A 21,821-nucleotide genomic window follows, 5' to 3' on the forward strand; every position below is an offset into this window, starting at 1 on the left:
ATTATGCTGTGAATGATGGTAATAGTGATGACACCAGTGAAAAAGTACTATCTTTAGCCCAAAGAGTACTGGGAGGGGAGAAGGGGGGACGTGAAAATAAGCAGAAAGCACACAAAGAAATGGGTATTTTCTGACCAGGAAAGGTCACTCTAAACACAGAAATATTAAAAAAAAAAAAAAAAAAGTATTCCCTTATTTCCCCTATGTGGAAATAATGCAAAACATTTATTTTCTATATGAGACAAGAACACAGCTAAGTAATCCAAGTCTACTGCAGCATTATAAAAATCATCCCTTCACCACAGTGTAAGATTTAAATGCATCTGCACAAGGGTGCACACTATATAAAAGGAGTAAGGTTGCTGCTGCCCTGCCAAGCACTTCCGGTCCCTACCCAGGTCTGACTGCAATACTGGTGGTCCCAATGGTTCTATCAAAATAAATTGTGTTTAAAAAATAAAGCATTTAAAAAGACAAGTCAAAATGTCTCAGAAACCGTATCTCAACTCAAACTTCATCTATTTTAATGTATTATTTGCCTCCCACTAATAAACCTTTATTTCACTCGTTATAATTGAGCAATGAATCTTCCACACTGAAATATCTTCCTTGCCCAATTAATCCAAAGGAAAAAAACTGAAATGATTAGTAAAGAAAAATGTAGGGACTAACATACCCTTTTAATATGTTTTTAAATATTTTTAAGGTTTAAAAAGTGTTTAAAGTTTGTAGTTCCTAGTAGGAAAACATTATCTGAATGAATACCCTAATGGCAAACCATTGTAGAATGTTTCAGTTGCATGGGGAGCAGAGGGGTAGGGATTCTCTTCACAGCACCCCAGCTTTCTTCATGAGAAGGTCGGAGGTACACTGGTTTGTATTATTGCGACATCCATTAGGTGATCGAAGTTGCTTTTCCTTCAGCAAGGGCTTTATTTGTCATAAGGGCATTATGCTTGACCTCCAAATTTGGCTGACAATTTACTGATGAGATTCATAACCTTTGGGTTGCTCTGATATTTTGACATACTCGCTGGGTTCTGGGCCACATCCTGGAAGGCCACCATAACTTCTGGATCCCGCATGGCTGCAAGAACTTCCGGATCACTAAGAGTTTCATTGAGCCCAGGCATTCCCGCCATTCCAGGCATCCCCCCTGCCATTCCTCCAGGAAAAGTACCAGGCATTCCCCCAGGAAAGCCACCTGGGAAAGAGCCATACTGAGCTCCTGATTGTCGTCTGGCGTCTTCCTCCCTCTGGGCTCTCTCATGTTCTTCCCGAGCCTTCTTAATCCTTTCTATTCTTTCTTTGATCTCGCGCTCTTCACGTTTTCGCTCATATTTTCTCCCATGTTCAGCAATTTTCTGGGCCCTCGGTTGAACTTCTTTCAGCATTGCACTAGCATCTTCATCATAATCCAGTTTACAAGCAAGGGCAAAATCATGTGCTGCTTCTTCCCAATGGCCCAGAAGTCTATGTGCTTTCCCACGCCACTTATAAGGCTGAGCTGAATCAGGATTTATTTCAATAGCTCTGTCACAGTCTCGAATGGCAGCATTTGGCTTCTGTAATTTGATGAAGACACTGGCTCTCTTGGCATACAGAATGGCCAAGCGAGGATTTAGTTTGATGGCATCTGTGAACAAGTCAATGGCTTTCTGTAGTTCACCATCATTTAGGGCATCAATGGCAGCCACTTTTTTATCATTTGCCTGATCCATCATTTCCTCGGTTATCTCTACATTTTCATCTCCCATTTCTTGAGGGGCATCGGTATCTGGTTCAATCACACCTTCATTGTCAATTTCTAGATCACTCTCCTCACTTGATGGTTCATCTGTCTTTATGTTTTCCTCTGCCTTCTTACTATCTGGTTTTTCTTCCTTGATACTGTCTTCTGATTTAGTTTTATGAGTGGCAGGTGGTATTTTACCCCCCCATGCTCTCCACCCACTCCCGCAGGAAACGCATTTCCTCGGTGTGCAGAACTCTCGGATCCTGCTTACACATTTTCACGAAAGCCCGAAGCTCGCTCACTTTGCGGGGGTCCATGGTCCCGAGGCAGTAGCAGGCGGCAGGCGCGGCTGAGGTTGCGACCCGATTCCAGGCGCGGCTACTTACTCAGCGTGATCGTGTCACGCATAGGTTTTTGACCAGAGCTGAACTCCTCAGCCACTAGCACTGTATTTGAATTTGCATTCTTCTAACAACTAATAAGGCTAAATCCTTCTTTTTTTTTTTTTTAAGATTTTATTTATTTATTTGACAGAGATCACAAGTAGGCAGAGAGGCAAGCAAAGAGAGAGGAAGGGAAGCAGGCTCCCCGCCAAGCAGAGAGCCTGATGCAGGGCTCGATCCCAGAACCATGGGACCATGACCTGAGCCGAAGGCAGAGATTTTAACCCACTGAGCCACCCAGGCGCCCCTAAATCCTTCTTTATATACTTATTGGTAAAATGTATAATCCCTTTCTGAAGTCTTGATTAAAATATTTTGCTGATTTTATCACTTAGCCATTGTTGATTTGTGGGAAGTCTTCGTGTATTTTGGAAACAAGTCTTTTGCCAAACGTAACATTTATTTTCTCCCACCTTTGTGGCTTGCCTGTTCATTTTCATACCTGTGTTTGTTGCTCAACTTTTTTTTTTAGAGGGGGGAAAGGAGCAGAGGGAGAGGGAGAGAGAGAATCCTAAACAGGTTCCATGACCAGTGCTGGATCTCATGACCCTGAGATCACAAAGTCAAAATCGAAAAAGCCATACAGGCGAACCGAACTTTTTCTTTTTTATAATGATCTTTGTTGTTCATAATTCTTAGGTTCTCTCTAGGAAATCTTGACTATTCCCAGTTTGTAAAGATATTCTACTGTGTGGTTTTATAAAAGATGTGTAGCTTTAGCTTTGAGATTAATGACAAAGATTAATTTCAAATAGTGTGGGAAATGAAATAGGAGTTTATTTTACATATGAATAGCTTGTTGTACCACAACAATTTGTTAAAAAGACTTTCTTTCTCCTCTAAATGGATTTAGTGCTAAAAAAAGAATCTAAATCAAATCTAATTAGATTCTAAATTCTAGAATCTAATTAGATTCTAAATTCTAGAATCTAATTAGATTCTAAATTCTAGAATCTAATTAGATTCTAAATTCTAGAATCTAATTAGATTCTAAATTCTAGAATCTAATTAGATTCTAAAAGAATCTAAATTAAATTAAAGAATTCTAAAAAAAAGAATCCATTGGCCATATAAATATGTTTATTTCTGGACACCTTATTTGGTTCAGTCGATCTACTAATCTATCATATGTCAATACCATAATATGTCTTGATTATGAAATAAAGTGGTGTGATTTTTTAAGATGTTTAAGATAGTTCTTCAAAAAGCTTAAAAAATAAAATTTCTTCAAAATTATTTGAACTATTTTTTGATTCTCTGAATTTCTATATGAATTTTAAGAATCACTTGTGTTGGGGCGCCTGGGTGGCTCAGTGGGTTAAGCCGCTGCCTTCGGCTCAGGTCATGATCCCAGGTCCTGGGTTCAAGCCCCACATCGGGCTTTCTGCTCAGCAGGGAGCCTGCTTCCTCCTCTCTCTCTGCCTGCCTCTCTGCCTACTTGTGATTTCTCTCTGTCAAATGAATAAATAAAATCTTTAAAAAAAAAAAAAAAGAATCACTTGTGTTGAGCACTGGGCATTTTATGTAAGTGATGAATCATTAAATTCTATTCCTGAATCCAATATTACACTATATGTTAACTAACTAGGATTTAAATTAAAAAAAAAAAATCATTTTGTTAACTTCCAAAAAAATTCTTCCAGAAACTTGTCAGGATTTGTATTAATTACAATAATAATTTCTGGGATAACAGATTTTATAACAATATAGAGTCTTTGAGATCATAAACATTGTATAACTTTAAATTTAAGTTTTCCTTGACTTCTATCATTAAAGTTCTGTCAGTATTACTATAGAGGTCTTACACTTATTGTTACATACCTCCAAAGATGTTTTATATTCTTCAGTACTTTTTTTAATGATATTTTCATCTTAGTTTTATTTTATAGTTGTTTATTATAATATACAGAAATACAATTGTATTTTAGATAGTGATATTGTAACAAATGAACCAAATTTTTTTTTTAAGATTTTATCCATTTATTTGAAAGACAGAGATCACAAGTAGGCAGAGAGGAAGACAGAGAGAGGAGGAAGCAGGCTCCCTGCCGAGCAGAGAGCCCGACACAGGCCTCGATCCCAGGACCCTGGGATCATGACCCGAGCCAAAAGCAGAGGCTTTAACCCATTGAGCCACCCAGGCGCCCCTGAACTTACCAAATTAATCCTATTAGTATTTTTGTATATCTTAAGATTTCACATGTAGATTATTATATTTACTATGACTAAAACTGCTTTATTTCTTCCTTTCTAAACTGTACACATTTTATTTCATTTTTTCTATTGTTGAGCTTGCTAGGATCTCAAACATAATGTTGAATAAAAAAGGATAAAAGTAAAAATGCTTACCTTATTCTCAAGCTTATGGGAAAAGCATTCATGTTTTCACCAACAAGAACGTAAACTGTTGTTAAGTATAGAATATACATAAATGATGTTTATAGCATGAAGTGGTTTACTTCTACTTCTAGTTTACTTCAAACCCATTTATAACTATTTTATATTTTATTTTTATATTTCTAAATCCAAATAAGTATTCAAACATTTTGGCTAAACAAGAGCATATAGGATGAAGTAGAAATATGAGTAGGTGAAAATAATATAGGTGGTAAAACAAAGGGTGACTACCATGGAGCATTGAGTCTTCTCTTGAGAGTATATCTGTACATCCAATATGGAAAATGGAAATGCTGCCATAAAATTAGTTTCTATCATCTCCCAACCAGGATTTGTATAGAATCAAATATTCTAGAATCAGATGCTCCTTACATTCTTTGGCTAACTGGTCAGTCACATTTTCTTCAAAAAATATAATGACCTAGATTTGTTCTGATAAATAATACAAAAAGGATGTATTTTTACAATAGATAGAATAAAATGGAATAAATAATGCTAAGAGAGTTATTTAAAATGGAGCCAGGAGAATGTAGAGGAAGTCAGGCTTATGTACATTTTCTGTCTCAAATTCTTGGAATTTTTGCTGAACTCAGCTAAAAGGCAAGGCATCTGCTGTATGTTAGTTAAAGTGGACATAAATGGACTTTCTTTTTTTTTAATTTTTTTTTTAAAGATTTTACATATTTGACAGAGAGAGATCACAAGTAGACAGAGAGGCAGGCAGAGAGAGAGGGAGGGAAGCAGGCTCCCTGCTGAGCAGAGAGCCCGATGTGGGACTCGATCCCAGGACCCTGAGATCATGACCTGAGCCGAAGGCAGCGGCCTAACCCACTGAGCCACCCAGGCGCCCCATAAATGGACTTTCTGCCTAACACTAGTTCGAGCAACCAATCACATGTAGATAGTGTAATTGTAGCTATACCAACACCAGTCAATCACCTTTTCTTCAAAACATCATGTAAATCACCTCTTTCCCCTTTAAAAACTCTAGTATCCTTTGTCCTTCCAGCATGTTTTCAATTTCTTTCAAATCTGTGCTTCCTAGAGAGGGAGCTTGCAATTTTGTGTTTCATTAGTTGACAGTACACATTCTCGATTCATCCACTGGCAGATAGCAACATTTATTTTTTTTAATTAATTGCTCTAGTGGTGATGTTTCAGATGACCAAGATCATACTCAAGGTTTTCATGAAGCTGATGGTGATGGCAAATAATGATTATTAAACCACTGGACACACAGTTGTGTTGAATGCCTGTTGTAGACTAATAAAAGAATAACTACTGAACTTAATAGAAGGAATAAATAACTACTTAAAAGTAAAGTACATTGCCTTAAGTGGAAAAGTAGCAGCAAGATCCAAGCTACCTTCCAAACAAGATGTCTTAAGGTAAAAGTAACTGACATTGTAAAAAATCAACATAAACTTTGAATCTGCAATGAAAAATGCTTAAGCAGTTCCTATAATTTTTCTTCACAGTATGTAAACTGCCAGTTGTATAAATCTAGTACTTTTTATTCGATTTTTTCATTTATCCCCTACTTCATTCCAAACAGGTGATTTATTACACACAGTATCTCAAGTTGAAATGATTAAACTGGAAGAACAAGGAAGCAAAGTTAAAATAAGTTGAGTAAGATTTGTATAGTGTGTGCTCTCTTGCTGAAAGAAGTCCACTTTAACTCAATGTGAAACTTGGTAGCTAAGAGCCAAACAATTATGTAGTTCAGCAAATACACAAGATAAAACACAAGCCAGGGGTTTTTTTTGGTTGTTTTGTTTTTTGTCTGTTTGTTGTTGTTGTTGTTGTTTTAGAAAACCTTGAAAAGCATTGTGAGACCTAGTAACATCTAACAGAAAATAGTATCATAAGACAAGTTTATATAATAAAGTAAAGCTGCACTGAAACATTGAATGAATTCAATGTGATGAGATTCAACTACATAATTCTGTTTGACTTTATAAAATTTAAGCCAAGTTGAATATCTCTTTATGCCCTGGAATTTTTCTTGTGCCTGTCATATTAGAGATTTGACCACATTCAAAATCTAGTATTTGCACTTTGTCCTTAAAAAATAGCTCTTTTGGGGCGCCTGGGTGGCTCAGTGGGTTAAGCCGCTGCCTTCGGCTCAGGTCATGGTCTTGGGGTCTTGGGATAGAGCCCCGCATCGGGCTCTCTGCTCAGCAGGGAGCCTGCTTCCTCCTCTCTCTCTGCCTGCCTCTCTGCCTGCTTGTGATCTCTCTGTCAAATAAATAAATAAAATCTTTAAAAAAAAATAGCTCCTTTGTATTAATGATGACAATTTTCTTCCCAGAACACCAACTGATTTATATTTTTTGACAAACACAAATCATTATTTACAAACTCTTATACATTTTTCCTCTGAGGAATTGATGTAGGATATAGTTGTTCATCCTATCTGTGATAAAAACCATCAAAGTTGCCTGTAATTTGGAAAAAAAAAAATGACATCAAACTTTTGAGCTGATATGGCTGTACAAAAATTGATGCCAGAATTTGTTCGGGAACGATATTTAATCAAAAGAAAATGCTCTATGAAACTGTAAGAAGAGACAAATAATGGAGTTATTGAGTTATTTTTCAATAAAAATCTATGTTATGTTATATGGTGTGTGAATCAACAATTAGCTTGATTTGTGGAAGAATTAGTAAAAAAGCTGCCTGGAAAATATTCTCCAGGATGCCCCTCTTCTTTGGCATGTGAGCTAGTAATTTATTCTTTTCTTATGCAACTGTCAATTTAACTGTCAATTTCTCATTCTTGAAGGATCCTAACGGATGAATTATCTTCAGCAAACTTGATTACTCCGCAGGGTTGAACTTGTAAGATATAAGCAAGCTCTCTTTCCTCAAACTTGCATCCATATCATGGACTTCCCAAATTCGGTTTCTCTAAAGCATATTAATATTACTCCACTGCATATTGACCATTCAAAACCCATATGTAAGGGATGAAACTAATGCTTCTAAGTTCTCTTCGTTTTATGTATAAAGTAATGTTATTGTTGGCAATTAGAGACAGAATTAACTGAAAATTATTTGGTTATATATTGGACAGGTTATTATTATTAGAAGTTCGTTTTGTTTCAGACACAAAGTCCTTTACCTTTCATTTTAATATTGGTGTTTTACTTTCATGCTATGCGTGAAGATGGTGTCTGGAATGTTTTCAGAAGGGACTTTAAATGAAGAAACAGTAAATTTTATTTTAGCACATGTTTCACTGTTTCCTTTGTGAAAGAGACAAGTCACTTTCAAGGTCACACTTTGTGAAAACCAAGTTAAAATTAAAATTTTCTTTCACAAATGGCAACATATTGACTGCACAATTATTTCTTATGAGAAAGAATGATGTATCCTAAAAAGAATTTCTCCTACAAATATTCAAACTGTATGAATAGTAAATGCTTCTATTTGAATTGTGTAATCAATTTCAAAATAAAGTAATATCATATGCAACTACATATGTTTCCATACTTACAAATTTCATTTGATAAGAGGACCATGCTTCAATGAATTCCATGCAACTGACATGATGATTTAACCAAGTTCTACTTGGAGATTTTACCAGAGAGCAACTTGAGGTAAGATGGCAGAAATGGAAACCTAAGAAAGGAAGTGACAAATAATAGGGTCACCAGCCAGCCTGGGGAGCCACTGTTGCTGCTTTCTACTACTGTTGCCCTGCCCTTTTGGGTTCAGGCTCCCAAGGCCAGGCTATCATTGCTTCAGTGAAGAAGCTCAAGTGTACAAAGCAGCTGGCCAAACTATAGGCAGAACTGAGAAAACAGAAGACCTCTGTGAAGATTTGTCACAGCTCAAGCTTCACTTGGACAGGGTGCAGTTTATGTGCCAACATTTCTACAATTGCCTGATGGTGTGTTCCAGGGCCAGCATGGCAGCAATGCCAGAGGAGGCACAGAAAAGGAACTTTGACAGTTTTCACTTAAACTATGAACAAAGCATCAGCTTAGCTAGAAGACTTTCTCTTGGGAAATGGTAGACACATGTGGGGATGCTGAGAATCAATTGGTTCTAGAACTCCATAAATTCTTTGTTGAAAAGATTTTGGGCCTTCTGCATGACATAGCAGATTAGAGCCAAGACTAAGCTTGCAGATCTTCAGGAGTCAACTTTCAGGCCTTCCATGTATAAGAGAAATCATGAAATATTTATCATCTAGCATAATACCCTCTAGGCCGATCATGTTGTTGCAGATAGCAAGATCTGATTCTTTTCATGGTTGAGTACTATTCCATTGTGTGTGTCTGTATCTGTGCATGGGTATATGTGTGTTTCATTTTTACTGATTAATCCATTGATGGGCACTTAGGTTGCTTCCATATCTTGGCTATTGTAAATAATGCTACAACAAACATAGGAGTGCTATATATTTTCAAATTACCATTCCTGTTCCTTGCTCTAGCCTCTCTAATTTTCTTGAAAGGAAAAAATAAAAGAATAGTAACAACAGCCTTCTCATCAAGGAACAGGCATTTGAATAAATAGATCAGGAATGTTGCAGTTAGAGAAAGGAATAGGGTATGAGAGTGAAACAACAGTGGAAAAGGGATGGAAACACCTATGACACAAGGGCATTAAAAAATATATACTAAAGCTGAAGTTTACAGAATGTTCATACAAACTAACACCTTACCACCACTCCTGCAAGGCTCCAGTTTAATTATGGTGGATTACACCTGAACATTTTCCAAGACAGACTATCCCCAAAAGCAGCATATAAGAAACCCCATAAGTCAAGAAAGGTGACAAAACAAAATACACTAGAGGAGTAAGTTGAAGCTTCTTGTACGGAAAGCTAACATAAATATTAGACATTTTAGCAAATTTATAAATTAGCACACCTTCTTAATAAAGATTTATGTATCTTCATTCTATTACCTGATACATCTTGTCCAACTTTCAACAAAATATTAAGAAACAAAAGACAAGGAGAAACACGATCTGGAAAGAGAAACCAAGAATCAGAACCATATTCAGATATGAAGTAGATATTAGGATTGTGAGACAAGTAACTAATAAAAATAATGTTTAATATGGTAAGGGTTCTAATGAAGAGAGAAGGCAACCTACAAGAACAAGTACATAATATAAACAAAGATGAAAAGTTATAAAATAATCAAAAGAAGTGTTCACACAATTAATTTTTTTTAAAGGCTAGAAATAAAACACTGTAATAAAAATGAAGAATGAAAAAAAATGAAGAATGACTTTAATAGACTCACTGGTAGATTCAACTTGGCCAACAAAAATCAGTGAAGAGTAAGAAGAATCAATAGAAACTTTAAAAACTGAAATACACACAGAAAAAAGGATTTAATAAATAACAAAAGAAAAAGAACATTCAAGAATTGCTTAACAATATCAAAAGATGTAACATACACATAAGTGTCATACAAGAAGTATACACAATAGAGCAGAAGAAATATTTAAAGAAATACAGCCTAAGAGCTTTCCAAATTTAACAGCAGAAAACAAACCACTCATCAAGGAAGATCAGAGTATCAAACAGGATAAATACCAAAAACCCATACCTGGGCATGTTATTTCCAAATGCAGAAAACCAAATACAGAGAGATAATCTTAAAAAGAAGCCTGGGGAGGATATGTGATATCCAGTATACAGAGGGCAAGGATGAGAATTACAGTGGAATCATTGCACAAACTCTACCATTGATGAGGAGTTAAATATTTAATATGTGGATAGAAAAAGAAAAAATGCAGAATTCTATCTCCAGGAAATTATCTTTCAAAAGTGAATGAGAAATAAAGACTTCCTCATATGAATAAAAACAGTCCTGCCCTGCAAGGTATGCTCAAAGTTCTTCAGGGAAAAGGAAAGTTCCATTGATTTGACACAGGATCTAAATAAAGGAAGAGTAGCAGAGAAAGAATAAATGAAGATAAAATACTTTATTTTTCTTATTTTTAAACCTTCCAAAATAATTCTTTGTTAAAAAAATAGTAGTACACATGCTTTGAATGATTATGGCATATGGATAAGCGAAAAAAATGAAAGCGATGTCACAAAGGATGGAAAAGAGAGATGGAAATACTCCATTATAAAATACCTGCACAGGTGGATCAGTATAGTTGCAGTGGATGTAACAGTACAGTATTACTCAAAGTCAAATTTAGATTGTTTTTAAATATATATTGTAATCTCTAGAGCAGCCACTAAATATTTTTTTAAAAGATATAAATGGCATATATGCTAAGGGAGGAGAGAAATGGGGCCATATTAAATATGCAGTTAAAACCAGAAAAGGCAGGAAAAAAAGGGGGGTAGGGAGAAACAACAAAATGTAATGAATAAAAAATACAGATATGATATATACTAATCCAAGTATAGTAATAATCTCTTCAAATAGGAATGTTCTTTAAACACAACTAAAGAAGATGCCACATGAGTAAATTAAATAAGACTGAATTATACATTATGAATAAGAAACCCACTTGATTTTTTTAAGTTTTTATTTAAATTCTGGTTAGTTAACACATAGGGTAATATTAGTTTCAAGTGTACAATATAGCAATTCAACACTTTCATACAACACCCAGTTCTTATCACAATGAGTGGACACACTTTAATCCCTATCACCTATTTAACCCTTAAGGCACCCACCTCCTTTCTGGTAATCATCACTTTGTTCTCTATAGTTAAGAATCTGTTTCTCAGTTTGCCTCTCTCTTTCTCTTTGTTCCCTTTACTTGTTTGTTTTTTAAATTCCACATGATGAGTGAAGTATTTGTCTTTCCCTAACTGACTTATTTCACTTAGCATAATACTCTCTCTAGCTTCATCCATGTCATTGCAAATGGCAAGATTTCATTCTTTTTTATGGCTAATATTCTGTTGTGTGTATATACCACCTTTTTTTAAAATCCATTCATGAGTTGATGGACACTTTGGCTGTTTGCATAACTTGGCCATTATAGATAATGCTGCTGTAAACATCAAGGTGCATGCATCCTTTCAAATCAGTATATTTGTATTCTTTGGGTAAATACCTAGGAGTGTGGTTACTGGGTCGTAGGATAGTTCTATTTCTAACATTTTGAGGAACTTCCATACTATTTTCCAGAGTTGCTCTACCAGTTTGCTTTCCCACCAACAGTGCAAGAGTGTTCCCCTTTCTTCCTATCCTCGCCAACATCTTTTGTTCCCTGAGTTGTTAAATTTAGCCACTCTGACAGATGTGAGGTGATATCATCGTAGTTTTGATTGGCACTTTCCTGATGATGAGTGATGTTGAGCATCTTTTGGCCATCTGTATACCTTCTACTGGCCATCTCTATTGGCCATCTGTCTATCTTCTTTGGAAGAATACCTTTTCATGTCTTTTGCCCATTTTTTAAATTGGATTATTCATTTTGGGGGATTGAGCTTTATAAATTCTTTATATGTTTTGGATATTAATCTTTTATCAGATATATCATTTGCAAATATCTTCTCCCATTCTGTAAGTTGCCTTTTAGTTTTGTTGATTGTTTCTTTCATCGTGCAGAAGGTTTTGATTTTGATGCAATCCCCATAATTTATTTTTGCTTTTGTTTCCCTTCCCTCAGAGACATGTCTGTAAAGAAGTTGATAAGGCTTATGTCAAAGAAATCACTGCCTGTGTTCCCTTCTAGGATTTTTATGGTTTCAGGTATCACATGTAGATCTTCAATCCATTTTGAAGTTGTTTTTATATATGATGTAAGGAAGTGGTCCAGTTTCATTCATTTGCATGTTGCTTTCCAGTTTTCCCAGTACCTCTTGTTGAAGAGAGATTCTTTCTCCCATCACATATTCTTTCCTGCTTTGTCAAAGATTAATTGACCATATAGTTGTGGGTTCCTTTCTGGGTTTTCTATTCTGTTTCATGATCTATATGTCTATTTCTTGTGCTAGTATCATACTGTTCAAATTACTACAGTTTTGTAATATAACTTGAAATCCAGAATTGTGATGTATCTCCAGCTTTGCTTTTCATTTTCAAGATTGCTTTGGCATTCAGGTCTTTTGTTGTTCTGTACAAATTTTAGGATTGTTTGTTCTAACTCTGTAAAAAACACTAGTGGTATTTCGATAGGGATTGTAACAAATGTGTAGATTGCTTTGGTTATTATGGATATTTTAACAATATTTTTCTTTCAATCCAAAGGCATGGAATGTCTGTCCATTTCTTTGTGTGATCTTCAATTTCTTTCATCAATGTATTATAGTTTTCAGAGTACAGGTCTTCTGACTCTTTGATTAGGTTTATTCCTAGGAAGATTTTGTATTTTGGTGCAGTTGTAAATCATATCGATTCCTTTATTCCTCTTTTTGCTTCTTTGTTATAGGTGTATTAATGAATGAAACTTGACCACTTTCTTACACCAATACTTTGTTATTGGTGTAAATACAACAGATTTCTGTACTTTGATTTTATATCTTGTGACTTTACAGAATTTATCAGTTGTAGCAGTTTTTTGGTGGAGTCTTTCGGGTATTTTATATATACTATCATGTCATCTGCAAATAGTGAAAGTTTTACTTCCTCCTTTCTGATTTAGATGCCTTTTATGTCTTTGTGTTGTCTGATTGCCTTGGCTAAGGCTTCCCCTACTCTGTTAAATAAAAGTGGCCAGAGTATACATCCTTGTCTTGTTCCTAACCTTAAAGGAAAAGGTCTCGGGTTTTTTTGTTTGTTTGTTTGTTTTCCATTTAGGATGATATTAGTTGTGAGTTTTTCATATATATTTTCATATATTGCCTTTATTATGTTGAAGTATGTTCCCTCTAAACCTACTTTGTTGAGGGTTTTTATGAATGGATGTTGTTTTTTTGTCAAATGTTTTTCTGTATCTATTGAAATGATCACATGGTTCTTCTTTTTTTTATTAATGTGATGCACTATATTGATTGATTTGCTAATATTGAACCACACTTGCAACCCAGGAATAAATCCTATTTGATTATGGCAAGTGATTTTTTAATGTATTTTTGGATTTGGAAGATACCTATTTTAAATATAAGACATAAATGAGTCAAAACTAAAGAGGCAGAAATTATGTCATGATAATACTATTTTTTATGATAATACTATTTTAAAAACTGAAGTACCTTATTCAAAATGCATTTAAAGTTTACTTTAAGCTTTAATGCTACAATACAATTTCTCTATTATCACTATAGATTGCACATTCAGAAGTTATAATTACGACATAGTAAACTTTTACTGCTATAGAACCTTTGTTTTGAGGTTTTGTACATTTGAATTAAAAATTTTGGCAACTGAGTAAAAACAGTCAATATCACTTTTAGCATTTGTGTCATACTCTGAAAAATCATGTTCCTTAGTAATAGCTTCAGCTTTCATTTAAAGTCTCAAAGATACTGAATATTGCTTAAGAAGATGCTTTAAAGAATATTCAGTTATTTTTAGATTTAACTCACAGGTTAAATCTTCTACAGGTATTTTGATTAAACAATGAAGATGATATTTCAATATTAAGAAGGCAAAAAAAAAAAAGACTATGAATAAATGTAACCCCAAAAAGCTGTGTATTCACATTCTGTTTAGATATATTTAAAGTCAGTTTTATGTTGATGACAGATTAACTGCCTGGGGCAAGGTCTAATTTTGTTTTATTCAAATGGTGAATTAAAATGCACATCAGAAATTCTCTTTTTCAACTTTAGAGATTGGTTTCAGAAAGGTTTGTGAGGAAAGAGTGAAGGACAACAAAGTAATTTTTATCGGAATTGTTTGATAATGCTTCTCTATTTTGTAATCTTTACATCTTTATTCATTTTTATCTGTTCTTGTGCAATCAGTAACAATTATATTATTAAGTTATATTGATTGAGCACTTACCACATGCTGGCTGTTGTATGAAGTGTTGAATATAGATTTTTTCATTTTAAAATTTAAGCCATAATTTACATAGAGTACAATTCACTGTATTAAGTGTTCAGTTGTGTCAATCTTTACCAGTCTTATAGCTCCAATAAATTCAGAAGTAGAGAGGCAAATCATTCCAAAAAATTTCTCATATCTTTTTCTAATCAATCCCTCCACTTTCTTCCAGACTGTGGCAAACATTGATCTGTTACCTATTTCTAAAATTTGTCTTTGAAAGGATTCTATATAAATGAAATCATATAATATGTAGCTTTTTGAATCTGGATTCTTTCATTTAGCAAAATGTAATTTAAATTCATCCTATTGTCACATACCCATAGTCCATAGTCTGTTCCTTATTTTGGAAGAATAGTATTCCATCATTGAGATTTGGATGTATCATAGTTGAGGGACATGTAGTTGACTGTAAGTTTTTAGTAATTATTAATAAAGTCTCTATACACATTCACATACAGGTTTGTGTAAACATAGGTTTTTATGCTACTTGGTCACATTTGGGAAGTGTGATTACTAGATCATAAGATGAGTGTATGTTTAACTTTATCAGTAGCTGCTGAACTATGACAAAAGAGATGTATAATTTTGCATTTCCTTTAATAATATGAGAGTTCCAATTGCTCCACATCCTTTACCAGTACTTAGTATTCCTGCATTTTAGTCATTTTAATACCTGTGTTTAGTTTGCATTTCCTTAATGCGTAATGACGTTGGACATCTTTTAATATGATTATTTGCCATGTATATTTCTTCTCTAGTTAAGTATCAGATCAATTTCTAATTGCATTAGTTATTTACTTAATCCTGAGTTTTGAGTGTGGTTTACATATTCTATAAACAAGTTCTTTATAAAGTAGTTCATTTACAAATATTTCCTCCCAATCTGTGCTTGATTTTGCATTTTTTTAAAGGTTTTAATTTCAAATAAAGTCTAATTTATCAATGTTACATTTTATGGTTCATGTTGTAATTAATCTAGTACCATGCAAATTTTCCCATATCTTCCTCTAGAAATTTTTATAGTTTTATCTCTTACCTTTAGGTCTCCAATACAATTTGAATTCATTTTTAAATGTATTTATCTGTAAGTGTGTCTATGAGAGTGCGTATTCAAAACACATTATCGGTACAGTTGTAGAAAGAGTAAACAAAAATTTTCACATTTTCTATGGCAGAAGCAGCAAATTTCACCAATTTTTAAATTTGATGAAATATGATTTTGGATGTCTTCTGAATGTATAATAATTAAAATAAAAATAATTATAAATATTATATAAATACCTAGTTGAATTCAGGAAGAATCTTCTAAATGAAAACGTGATTTCTATTAGTGTGTGTATCAAAGTTTAAAAATGAGAACTACAGTGGTGCTTCTCTTATCTGGATACAGATATTGTAATTCTTAAAGAACACATTAAAACATAGATATAAATAATAGATAAAATGTATATCCTAAATTAAATTCTGTTTAATTGTAATTTGAAGAAATTCACAAGGATGGTTGAACCTTTGCACAGCACATGTATTTGATGACTGAAAATGTTCTAGGTTGGATATTGTAGCTTATAAATTATATTTTATATAATATTTACTTATTTTCTCATTTGAATTTATTAATATACAGGAACATAGTAGAATAATTTACCTCAAAGAATTCCACAGAAATCATTTTGGTCAGGTTTTTGTTTGTTTCTTTTAGCTGCACATGGGATATCTCCCAATTGCCTTCTTTGTGGAAAATTATTGCCAAGTAAACATTATCTAAGTAGTATTATATAGGGAAAGTGAAAAAAAGCAATAACAGAGGTGTAATATTAAAAAAGTATTTGACATTTGCCTTTGATTTTTTTTATTAACATACAATGTATTATTTGTTTTAGGGGTACAGATCTAAGATTCCTCAGTCTTATACAAGTCACAGAGCTAACCATAGCACATATCCTCCTCAATGTCCATCACCCAGTCACCCAAACCCTCCATCCTCTCCACTCCAGCAACCCTCAGTTTGTTTCCTGAGATTAAGAGACTCTTAGGGTTTGTCTCCCTCTCCGGTTTCATTTTATTTCATTTTTTTGTAGGAGATTTTTCTTGCTGATCTACTTAGATTGTTACTTTTTATAAAATATATATTTGTGTATTTACAGAAAAAAACAAATTTATGAAATTATATTTATTCTTGTTATCCAATGAACTAAATCATAAAATGTCTCTTTTCTTTCAGAAGATTTCAAAAGTGTTATTCTCTAACACACTTACATATCCATTTTCATGATAAAGATAGATTCATATAACACCTCAGCTATCAGAATGTCTCTAGAGTGCACCAGCAGTTTTATAAATGTCAACTCCTGAGTATTACTTGTGAAAGTGCAGCAGCGCAGTAAAGCATCGAGCTGGCCTTTTGGCAATCGCGGGAGTATTACATTTTAAAGGCCAGATGTACATGATTATTTTACCTGAGCCACCTTGTTGAGAGGAGAAGGGCCGAGTCACTCACTTGTTGAAATTTTCCTTAGTGGTTCAAAAGTTAAAAGAAAGAAACCTGGAAATATGAAGTGAAAAATCCAGACATTGAAAGTATAAAATAAATTAATTTATCACAGGACTGTAGTTTGTACACATGAGAACTTGGTGTTAAAAGCTGAGGATGATATAAACAATTTATGTTTAATTAAAGTATAAATGTGATGTAGCTTTTAAAATTTTATAGAATCAATAGACAAATCAGTTGCATTTCTATACACTGGCAATAAGCAATCTGAAAATGAATTTGCAAAAGCAACTCTGTCCCAATAACACTAAAAAGAGTAAAATAGGAATAAGTTTCACAAAGAAAATTTAAGAGTTGTACAAAGAAGATATCTAGGTAAAAGAATTTGACTAGACCTCTGCCTCAGACCACATGCAAAAAATTCCTTAAAACAGATCAAATATCTAAATGTAAGAGCTACTCTTAAAAGAAAACTTTAGAGTAAATTTTCAGGACCTTGGATTTGACAACATTTTATTCGAAATGACAACAAAAGTAAAAGCACACAAGAAAACATATATAAACTGTAATTATAATTACTTAGGATGTAAAACTTTTGTGCTTGAAAGAACATTATCGAAAAAGAAAAGACTCAAATATGGAAGAAAATTTTTGCAAATCTGATTGACATATAGTTCCAAAGTACATAAAGAACTCTTACAACTCAACAATAAAAAGGCAAAAAAAAAAATAAAAAAGGGAAATAATTTAAATAGGTATATATCCAAAGAAGATATGCAAATGCCAAAAACACATGGAAAGATGTGTAACATCATTAGTCACTAGGACGATAAAAATCAAAACCACAATGACATATTACTTCATATTCACCAGAATAGCTATTCTCTGTAAAATAACAATTGTTGGCAAAGATATGGAGAAATTAAGACTCTCATATATTGGTTTTTAAGTTGTAAAATAATGTGGTTACTTTGGAAAACAATCTGGCGGTACCTCAAAATATTAAATAAGCAGTTACCTTATGATACAGGAATTCCACTACCAGATATATATTCAAGAGAATTTAAAGCATATTCACAGAAAAATGTGTACATAAATGCCCATAGAATTACTATTCATAATAGTCAAAAAGTGTAAACCAATTTTCCCACCAACAAAATAAAATAGCTAAATAAAATGTTACATAGCCATACATGGGAATACTGTTTGGTAACAAGAAGAAATCAAGTACTGATACATGACACATCATGGATGTATGTTGAAAACATGCTAATTGAAAGAAGCCAGCCACAAAAGTCTGCATTATTGTATGTTCCCAATTAATATGAAATATCCAGAATAGGGAAATTCATAAAAAAAAGAAAATACATCAACAGTTGCCAGAGGCTAAGAATGGGAAGAATGTGAGGGACTACTAATGAGCTTGGTGCTTCATTTTGAGGCTATAAAAATATTTTGAAATTAGGTAGTTAAATAAAATGTATACATTGTAGTGGTGATTGCATAACCCTGTGAATATACTAAAATCCACTGAATTGTATAGTGTAAATGGGTGAATTGTACTTTTTGTGGATTATATCTTAAAGCAGTATTTGAAAATGAAAAAAAAAGGTCTGGACAGATCCTCTTATATTAGATCCTCTTATATTTATAGAAACTAAATTAAAGACTCTCCTTCTTGTAAAAAAATATTTAAAGAAAATGAAAAAATGTATCTGACAAGTTAACTTTAGAAACAATGCAGAGGAAACAATGTGAATAATTCTATAACACAATTGTCCTAGACTCTTCAATATGTCCATGTCCTGAAATATTAAAAAATGTAGTGGAACTGTGCTGATTTAAAAGAGAATAAAGAAAACCACCAACCAGTGCCAAACGAAAAAAATTCCATTCAAATTATCTGTCTTACTAGCCTATTCAATTTTTTCTCAACGTTTCAAAACTTTAAAGAACTAAAAGTGAAAATATTAGTGATCTATCATTTATTTTAAAAGAGGGCAAGCAAATAACAAAATATTCCACACAGTTATTACATATGGTAAAAAATACATGCCATTCCATGAAAAATAAAGTTACTTACCTCAGGGAAATAGAATCATTTTATATGACAATAAAAGGATTATGTTTTCTGTAGTCCCAGGGTTAAATGAAATCTGTTTATATAAGAACATAGACCGTAAACAGTTACCTAAAGTCTTAAAAAACAATGCAGAGGTCCAACCACTATAACTCAAGGGACATGAGTCTCAACAGACATTTCATTACTCTTCAGAAGATGAACAATACACTCACCTTGTGGCCAAGTCTATTCAGTCCATTCTATCTACCTGGAAATGAACAATTAAGCAGAGAATTACAAGTATACATTGCAAGCAAAAGCAGTACACTGTTTTCTTTTTTTTAGTACACTGTTTTCTTATATGAACATTGCTATTTACGTAGTCATGTTTGCTAATTTTATCCAATACTCCCTTCTCACCAAAAATGACCACTTCTTCCTCTTCATGAATGCTTACAAACACAGTATTTGCTTTCCAAGAAAAGAAAGCAAGTCGGAGGAGGCATTTCCTCTGTCTGAGGTAGAAACTTCAAAAAACGAAGAATAGAAGAGATGAAATATCATCCTTCCACCATTATTCCAGTTCCGATATTTACAATTTTCTACAGTTAGAGACTCTGACACTCCACAAATTAGAAATTATTTGAATATACAGCATCCATAGGTTTGGCATAATGGAATTCTCATGTTTTTTAATTATAGTGTCAGAAGTCATTATAAAATTCTTTTTGAATTTAAATAAAATTCTTCAATTTTTAAAAAGAAAACATTTGGAAAATAACGTAACTATAGTCAAAGCTATTTTAGAAAACACTAATTAAGCTTTTGACAGATTTCATTACGTCCTTTAAACAAAAAGCTGTCACCTAAAACTGTTGTCTAAAAGTCTGTAACTCTTTCTGATTCTTTTGTTTCTTTCCTACTCACACTGCATATGTGTTCCTACTATAATGCCACACAATGTATACACACACATGCACACTTGCATATTTGTTTTCTTCAATAGCCACTAAGTAACTAATGACAAAGTGCACTTAAGGACAATCACTCAAAAACTTATAACCAAGACAAATATTAATAAGCCTTACTATAATATTGACATGTTCAGTATATTAAAAAACCTATAGGAATTGCTATATGACTCAGAGAAGTATATGCTGTAGCAAAAGAATATGTCATATCCCGAATTTGGTACATTTATTTTAGGAATAGTTTGGCTGAAAATATCAGAAATCCAATTAACAATAGCTTATAAATCAATATTGTTCATTTTCCTTATAAAACAAGAAAATTAAGAGGGTCACTTCTTGGCTTTGGTTCAGCTAGTCAAGGACTCAGACCTCTTGAGTCTTCCTGCCTAGTATATAGTCAATTATTAATCTCTCACATTGCTTTATAAAATACTAATTGTTTAAGTTTCTATAAATGTGACTTTTCAATAATGTAGTTCAATTCCTCTATATTTTGCTATTTATTTGAATATATTCATTTATCAGAAATAGGAACTATACCAAACTCCATCTCTTTTTTTTTTTAATATTTTACTTATTTATTTGACAGAGAGAGAGCACAAGCAGGAGGACTGACAGGCAAAGGGAGAGGGAGAAGCAAGCTCCTTGCTGAGTGGAGAGCTGGATGTGGGGCTCTACCAGGATCCTGGGATCATGACCTGAGCTGAAGGCAGATGCTTAACCTACTGAGACACCCAGGTGTGCCACACCGCCCACCCCAGCTCCATTTTCAATAATGTATTACCTTACCCAAAAGTGCATAATTTGGGGGTTATGGTCATATAGGTGGCATAGGAGCCTGCCTATAGTTATTCTTATATAGAGCATACAGCAGCTGGATTTTGTACTTATTATATGTTTAATCCAAACTGAGACCCTAAATATTAATGAACATTTAAAAAAAATTCTCTACTGCTTTCTTTTCACTGGTTTTTTTTTCACTGATTAAAAATGTGAATAGGCTCGTATATTATATTCTTTTTGTATTCTATCTAGATTTTTGTGGTTGTTTCTTCCTTTCTTTTACCCCTTTGGACTGATCCCTTACTCCATTTCTTTTACCCTTTTTTCACCATTATCTTAGAGAATGTTTAACTTGCATTTATAATATGAGTAAATCTCAAACAAAATTCACATTTTCCTGGTAAATGATGTAATTACAGTTATCTGCTGTTATAGAGATTCAAAAAGAATGGTTTTTAAAACATAACCATCCACACACATGTGATCATTTCTGAATGGTTAAAGTGATGCTCTATCATGCATATTCACCAACTTTATGGGTTTGCAGAAGAATGTGCGAAGGTGCCAGCAGTAAAAGGAGCATCACAAGCATACATCCTCATCTCTGAAACAACAGTTTCTGGGAGATTTGTGTCACTTATTAAAACAATGTATGCACACACACACATACACACACATAAAAATATATATAGCATGATGAAGAGAGATGGAGTTGGAAGAAGAATACCGAGAATTCAGCTGGGACTTCCCCAGTTTGGAAATATTTATATAAACTTACCCTAAACCACAACTTCTCTGTTACCTTCTTTGTTCTTTCTCTGCTCACTTCTTTCTGTGCACACCCTCTTGGCTTCACTCCACAACACCTGAACTCAAGCCCTATCTTGTCCTAGTTATTCATACACGCACACAAACACACATACACACCACCTAAGGGCTTAATGAGTTAGTAACCATCCTGAAGATTTCAAAGTCTATTAGTAATAAATACTCACATTGAATAA

General features: G+C 33.6%; 1 pseudogene; it reads right to left on the reverse strand.

Moving 5' to 3' along the window:
* Positions 1 to 207: 207 nt before the first annotated feature.
* On the reverse strand, positions 208 to 2,108 carry LOC125105535 (hsc70-interacting protein-like; annotated as a pseudogene).
* Positions 2,109 to 21,821: the final 19,713 nt, after the last annotated feature.

Source organism: Lutra lutra, chromosome 7 (assembly GCF_902655055.1).
Source record: "Lutra lutra chromosome 7, mLutLut1.2, whole genome shotgun sequence".
NCBI classification, from domain to species: domain Eukaryota; kingdom Metazoa; phylum Chordata; class Mammalia; order Carnivora; family Mustelidae; genus Lutra; species Lutra lutra.